We start from the raw sequence: 8,119 nt of genomic DNA on the forward strand, positions 1-8,119 counted from the left end.
GCTCCCAATTAATTAGACCACTGTCGCTTCTTGGAACATTTATGTTCTTCATTTGTTTGTTTTTAATTTATATCTTAACTGCTTTACTTTAGGAGACATATTTATTCTGATTTTCTGGAATCAACGGACCATTTAGATGTTCTGCTTCCTAAAGATACCTTAGAATGTCATTCATTCAGTTAATAATCGTTTATCATATGCCATCTGAATGCCTGATGTGCACTATACTTTCCAGAACCTGTATGATAAGCATAGAAGACTTCATACGGGAAACCTCATCTATACCTTCTGGAAAATGACAAATCTCAGTAGTCCCAAGGACAGCTCATTGGCTAGCCCTGTCCTTTGCTTCCTGTAACTAGTGTGCATTTCTAAAGCTGTTTTTCCTCTTTTGCTAAATAGCTGTGGAGTCTGCACCCCTGCACCCCTTCCGTCAGTGAGGGAAGCTCCCCCGGAAGCCCCGGGGAAGACTGGCCCAGCGGAGGCCAGTTTCTCCAGGCCGGGGTCACTGTGCTCTGCCCGGTTTGCTGATACAGCACATCGGGAGGGAGGCTGGCTCACGGCCTAATCTCAGGTCAAATGTTTGGCACCAGTTCAGTTCCCGAAGGCTCTCGAAGGGAAAATCATGTGATAAGTGGACCAATCAAAGTGGGAGCGTTTTCTCCCGAGGGAAGCTTGCGGAGACTTTCAGGAAGGGGCAGGAGCAGCGCAATGCAACACGACATCGGAGTTTCCACCCAGAGAAGCTGGGACTTGGCAGACTGCAGGGCATCCTGCATTTTCAGCTGGGTGTCTGTAGTGTCTTTCCAAGGTCACTGCCATGGAACCCCAGCTTGTCGGGTTCTGGAGTATATCCCTGCAAAGCACTGGCCTTCACAGAGCCCAGCAAGGGCAGATAGCTAACAAAGGAAGGACAGCAGGGCTCAGGCATGCCTGCCTGTGGTTGTATAGGACCTTTCCCCTTATCTGTGCAGACTCGGAGCAGGAGCAGAAAGGTGTTAGTGCCCAGCTAGTGCCCGCCCCCCAACCCCCTCATTCACGGCAGGGTGCAAATGCTCAAGGCCTGTTTCCACCACCATCCCTCACGAATGCAATGTCAGTGTGTGAATGCAGTCACAGGGGGAGGCCCTGTCCTGCAGCTTTGGGGAGGGAGGGACAGAAATTAGAAGTAATAGAAGCTGAGGAAGTTGAGAAGAAAAGACCATCACACTGCCTAGCCATCAATTTAACCCTTTGCTGGCAGATGAATTCATGTATTCATGCAAAAAGCATTTATTGGGGTCAGACACTTGACACTGAGGGAAACAAAAATGGGCAAGAAAATGCAAGCCCTCAAGCTCAGGGCTTTGAAATACTTTAAAAATCATAATCCACAATAAAATGTGAAAAAAATGCATTTTACATTGTAATCCAGTATGTGCTTGAGCACAGACACACACACACAGGAAAAGGGGAAATAAAGTTCTACAAAACAAATCATACTATGTGTGATACATCCTAATATGTCCTATCCTTTTTTGATAATACACAGTTCGCTACACGGATTTCATGATTGGCTAGTGGGCCGGGAGGCGAAGTTCACAGAATGCCGCAGCCCACAGATTAATTGCCGAGAGCCACGTGAACAGTCACAATTCCCCATTCCACAGCAGGGGTGTCTAAGCTGGGCGCTGGGGCAGGGCTTGGAGCAGGCAGACAGGTGACCCAGGGCATCTGAGGACATGCAGCAAAGGAGGGGACGTCCAGTCCAGAAAGCCCGTTTGAGATGCCACCTGAGGGCCATGCTTGTATGCCGAGGGGAAGCTGTGGCATAAGCGGTCCTTGTGTGTCTCTACTCCTGAACTTATGGGACGTCCAGTGCCCCTCTGGTCCCAAAGCTTCTGCATTTGGTCTCCTGTGGAAGGTTTGACATTCGGGCTGCAGTTGGATAGAGTTCGCTCTTCTCACAAGGATTGTTACGTGTATAATCACATTCCACATATTGAGCTATATTGCAGATGGTCTGCACTGCACACAGGTGGGTACATGGGTGGGTGTCATGTGCTATATTCCAGGCTGTGTGAGGAGCATGCTGAAGAAAGAGACTTCATCTGCTCAAATGCAATAACATGACAGCACAATCTTGTGATGTTGATGTCATCATGGCAGCTGTTATTATTAAAGAGGATCTGAGGAAGACACGCTGCCCAAACCATCCTTCCTGGCAAGTGATTTGAATAAATTGGGAATGGTGGGTAGGGGCTGGGGGAGACCCTGTTTCCGATGTAACATCTGCCCAGAATCAGGTGGATCTGCTCCCTTCTTCCCAGGAAAAGACGGCTTTGCCCCATGTTGGGCTCAGAGCCTGGAGCCTGCTTCAGATTCTGTCTCTCCTCCCTCTCTCTCTCTCTCTCTCTCAAACATAAATGATCATTAAAAAAAAAAAAAAGGAAGAAGAGGGCCAGGAGCTTACCTTCTGGGCTGGATGAAGCTGGTCGTTTTGCTGGGGACTGTGGGAGAACAGAACAGAGTCTAGACAGGGAGCGGCGAACCTCATAGACCCATGGGGACACCACTCCACGATCAGGCGTGTGATGTCCAGCCTGGTCTCCTCCTTGGGTTTCAGATCTTGCTGTGGAGGGCTTCTCTTCCTGCCCCACCCCCACCCCAGGCCAACTCTCTCTCCTTTGGGTCCATCTACCCCCGCCCCTGACAACATTCCGTTTCTTCACGCTGCCCTCTGCCACTGCTCATACTACATATTCTTAAATTTAAAAAAATGATAAGACCTATAGTATCAACTGAACTATGAGCTTCTTTAGGGCAATTTTTGTATCTTTCTTGATTTAGACATGTGCCCCCAGACTCCTCGCACATTCTTCTCTTAATCTGCAAATTAAGGCAGTAACTGAGCACGAGGCCCCGTGGTGCTTTGTGACTATGGGTAAAAGGCGAAGCAAACCACCTCCACAGAAACAGACCCGTCTATTTCAGACCAGAAAACAATATCCAGATTAATGTCACCAGTAAGGAGCCGCCTGGAGATGGCCTAGAGCTGGACCTGGGTTGGCAGTGAGCAGCCTGATCAGTGTGGTTCCTGCGAATCCACCCAGAGACTCGTTCTCTTTCCTCAGGGCAACTCCTGACTTCATCGGTTCCCTTCCACCCTCCTAAGGCTACTTCTGTTTCATGCCCAAACGTGCCAGCACTTCTCATCCTTTCTCACTTAGTTCATTAAAAAAACAAATAACCGGGGCCCTGGGTGGCTCAGCCGGTTAAGCGTCTGACTTCGGCTCAGGTCATGATCTCACGGTTCATGGGTTCGAGCCCCGTGTCGGGCTCTGTGCTGACAGCTCAGAGCCTGGAGCTGCTTCGGATTCTGTCTCCCTGTCTCTCTGTCCCTCCCCTGCTCATGCTCTGTCTCTCTCTCTCTCTCTCTCAAAAATAAACAAAGCATTAAAAAAAGAAAGAAAGAACAAGGTGTTCTGTGACAGATATTAAAGAGAAAACTACAGGAGTTGGTGTTTGACTTCTCAAAGTAAACTGAGGAGAAAGAGCACTAGAATTCATCGTGAGACCTGCCACTTGAAGAGCTGCCACAAAATCTCCTTAAAACAGCCCGGCCGTGTAGACACTGCGATCCCCAGGCCACAGGGGAGGGAGTGCCACTCAGGGACACGAGCCTCGCAGGTGGCTGGGTGTGCACACCTGGGTCTGGGACAAGCTGCGCACCCATGTGCCTCCGGGCACGCACTGGCTGGTGTGTACCCGACAGACGCACTTCCCGTGAGGGTTCGAGTCGGCAAAAACCCAGCCCAGACAGCAGGTGTGGTGCTGCCAAAATCATACGGATGATGCCATGTGTTCTCAACCCAGACTGAACTGCTTTTGCCTCCTCTGTTCTTGTAAATGTTCTGCTTTAGTGGGGGTCCCCCAGGGAGGGGTGTGCCTCACTTACGAAGCGACTAGAGGTGCGGCAGCAGCCCCAAAGTCCTGGGGACAGGGGAGCCTGGCCTCTGCTGTATCCCACTGGCCTCCAGGATCCAGAAGCATCGAGAAGGGCATGATGGGCTCAGGGCGAAGCGGCTGGGAAGCCTCCTCATGTCAGGGGCGAACTAGGCTACCCCAGTGGGGTGAGTGAGCACAATCTCCTCCTGCTGCATTGAGAGAAGGGGCTGGGGCTGAGTGACTGGCAGGAGGAGAAGGAAATGTGGCCGCCTTGGATCCTGCCCAGAGCTGAGAGAGGCTTCCTGGACAAGCAGAGCAGGTGGGGGCTGAGCTTCCCTCCTGGGGACTCAGCACTCAGGCTGGAGTACACCAGCGCTGGTGTCTCCCGGGGTCTGCACGGGTGCCGGGAGCCCTCCAAGAGTTTGGAAACCAGACAGACATGTGACCAACCAGGGTCTAGAGTCCCCACTATTGAAAGGGACTATGGGTGATGGGGCTGGAGAGAAAGGTGCCCAAGGGCCAGTGCTGAGGTCACAGTTTACAGCTGAACACAGCGTCTCTGCCCAGGACAGACAGCACAGGGATGTGTGGTGACACCAAGAAGAGGCTCTCGAGGACCATGGGCAGGCGAGGCTGTGCTGCTAAGGTGTGGTCTATAGATCACCTGCTTCAGACCCCCAGCCCCCACTGCAGCCTCTGACTTGGAATAGGAATTCGTATTTTATTTATTTACTTATTCTTCCACTTTATTTGTTTATTTTGAGAGAGAGAGAAAGCATGAGGGGAGGGGCAGAGACCTGCCCCAGCAACACTTGGAGGACAGTGGGTAGAGAACCCCTCCTGCCTGGCAGACGTTCAAACTGTCCCCCATCTGCTCTGTTGCCAAGCTGTGCCCTGTGCCAACAACGTCAGTCTATGCCCGGCGTTGGCAGCTCCCTGGGAATCCGACTTCTGGAGGAAACATTAAACAGTGCTCTGCTTACTTTCAGGACGGAGGATTCGTGAGGGACCAAGCTATGGCTCCTTCCAGAAACTTAATGAGCACAATATTACAATTAGTCAAGGTCTGCGTGAGTCCCGGCCGGCCTGGCTGCCTGCAGTCCTTTAATGAAGCTGTGGTGAGGAGACCCGCAGGTGCTCCCACAGAGTGGCAGGCACAGGAGCTCATTCACCCTGAGCCATTAACCTGAGAGCGAGTTCGTTCTCTGGGAAATGGCCTTCGTGGGAATCTATCATCCTTGGTTGAGACTAAGAAACCTTGTGTGTTCGACTCTCAGCTACTCCTGAGTCAGAAATGGCTGGTCTGGAATTAAGTGGCCATTTTGTAGAGTAGAGAGAAGAAAGACGGGAAATAAGAGTCCAGACACAACCTAATCAGTTCTTCCTCTCAACACCCGCTGGGTCCTCCCACGCGCCCCCCACCCCCACAGACACACCAGTACACAGACACGTGTGTGCACTTGCTTTCACACACACACGCAGCTTCTGGAGGCCCACGCAGCAGACATTCCCTTCTCAGGGCGGATGAGTTATGGGACCTGGGCTGCACTGTCTCCCGAACTGAATTCCGCTTGCCTCGGTTTGTGATGTGCGGCCTGGCGGGGAGCTATGTTCGGCTGCCGTTTGCCTTTACGTGACTTATGAAGAGAGCGTTCAAAAGCTCGTTCCTAGTCTACACAAGACTGGACCAGGCTGTCTGTTTCGTGCCCTGGGGTTTGCTGCGGATCACAAGTGAACCGACACGCTTCTGTTCATGCTCCTTGCACCTGCTTAGAAATGTTTTACAAACACGAATCCGGTTACTCTCATTTGAGTGGAACGAAATGGCATTTTTAAAAAACAAATCTGCATGTTAGACTTGACACACGCAGACCATCACCTCCTCCCCAGCTTGTCCTGACTGGTGGGAGTTTACCGCCCTGGCTCCTGGTTCTGCTGCCCCAGCTCAGAGAGGACTTTCCATGGCCATCTTGGGCCATGGGTGTCGTGGGGGGTCGCCTTGAGCTGCCCGGCGTGGCTAAGAGCTTTCAGGTGCAGGACGCCCCTGCCGCCCCGCGGAGGAGGAGGTGGGCTTCCCGCAGAGGGCTCAAGGCAGGGCAGACCCGGCTCTGCGGCCACACCCGACCGCGTCAAAGAGTGGGGCATGAGCGGAGGGTTCCGCACGTTCGCAAGACCGAATACAGGCGACTCTTGAACGACACAGGCTTGAACTGCGCGGGTCCACTTATACTAGATGTTTTTTCAATAAATCTGTATGGTACTGTAAATGTCTTTTCTCTTCCTTATGATTTTCTTCATAGCATTTTTTCTATAGCTTACTTTATTGTAAGAATACAATATATAATACATATAACACATAAAATTTGTGTTATTTGATTGTATTATTGGTAATTCTTACTTATGTTATTGGTAATAACATATAACTAATCAATTATTTATGCTATTGGCAATTCTTCTGGTCAACAGTAGGGTATTGGCAGTTAAGTCTTCGAGGAGTCCAGAGTTACACACGGATTTTCAACTGTGCAGAGGGCTGGCATCCTAATCCCTTTATTGTCCAAAGGTCAATTATAATGATACCATATAAACTAACTTAAAGGCCAAAAATGTGCCAGGCCCTATAGTAACATAAATGATTGTGACCAACGGCAGAGAGACAGACAGGCACCATGCGGAGGGAGAGGCCTCTGAAGTAACTGCAGGGGACTGCCCGCATTGCGGAGGGGCCCCAGGAAGCACAGGGGGCAGAGAACTTTCTATCCAGGGCAGGAGTCAGCAAACTCTTCCTGGAAAGGGGCAGGTAATAAAATATTTTAGGCTGTGGGGCCACACAGTCTTTTCTGAACTCTCATGCTGTGGCGTGATGGCACCTGTTGGATGAGTGTGGCTTTGTGCCAATAAAACTTTACTCATAAAAAGTTGTACTTTGTTGCATCTATTCTCAGGAAATTTCAAAGGTAAATTGTTATTACTAGCCGTCTCCTTTTTTTTCTGATGGCATTTATCTACGGCAATATTTTTTCCTAATTTTATTATTAATCATAATCATTTTTCTTTTTTAGAAAATGATTATAAAATGATAAGAAAGTAGAAGCAAAGAGAAAAAGGTGATTATACTGGGTTACTCTTCACCTTGCCTCTTCCTTTGCTTTACTCACAAATGTCCCTCACCCGCCCATGACCACCCACTGGTGGCCACAAGGAGGGTTGTCCAGCCGGCAGGAAGAAAGGGAGAAGGCGGTGACCTCCGCTGAGGCCCTAAGCACGAGCTGCTGAGCCGTAAGCGCGGACAGCCTCACCCATGGGCTGACATGTGTCTCCACACGGGAGAGCTCCCAGGTCTCTGTTGAAATCTGGTGTCACCTGCCCCCAGCAGGAGGGACATTCATGCCTCAGCCTGCCCTGATGACCTTGGGATTCTTGTGGGGTGAGTTGCTATTCTCCAAATGGTGGGAATTCCTTTTGTTGTTGTTGTTGTTGTTGTTATTTAGTTATCTTTTATCTATTTGCAGTTTTCATGCCATTCACTTTCATTGGTTTTTACTATTTTTTAAATGGTGAGAATTCCGCCTGAGGCGAGGGGACATCTGAAAGTAGAGCCCAGTTGTCTCCAGTCACCCCAGCTCACTGAGTCAACAAATACGTGTTGGGCATCCAGTGTGCACCACTGCGGTCAAGAGAAAGTCTGGGGAGCTTTCATGCTTGCAGGGGAGGTTAATTTCAAAGCTAATAAATACCAAATGATCATTTCCTTTAAAAAAATTTTTTTTAATGTTTATTTATTTTTGAGAGAGGGAGAGAGAGAGAGAGACAGAGCATGAGTGGGGGCGGGGGGAGAGAGGGAGACACAGAATCTGAAGCAGACTCCAGGCTCTGAGCTGTGAGCACAGAATTGGACACAGGGCTCGAACCCTCAGACCATGAGATCATGCCCTGAGCCAAAGTCGGACACCCAACCGACTGAACTACCTAGATGCCCCTCCATTTTGGATAAGAATGACAGCAAATAATAAACTGGGACATGTTTACCAGAAGGGTGGGTGTGGAGGGGATGTTCCTCCTCTGGGTGGTCAGGGAAAGCATCTTTGAGGAGGTGATTAGGACGTCCTGATCCTTGGGAGGATGGAGCAGAGGGTTCTAGGGAGAACAAAGAGCAGATGCAAAAGCCCTGTGGAGAGGCCTGGAGCGAGGA

This window comes from Suricata suricatta, chromosome 2 (genome assembly GCF_006229205.1).
Source record: "Suricata suricatta isolate VVHF042 chromosome 2, meerkat_22Aug2017_6uvM2_HiC, whole genome shotgun sequence".
NCBI lineage: Eukaryota > Metazoa > Chordata > Mammalia > Carnivora > Herpestidae > Suricata > Suricata suricatta.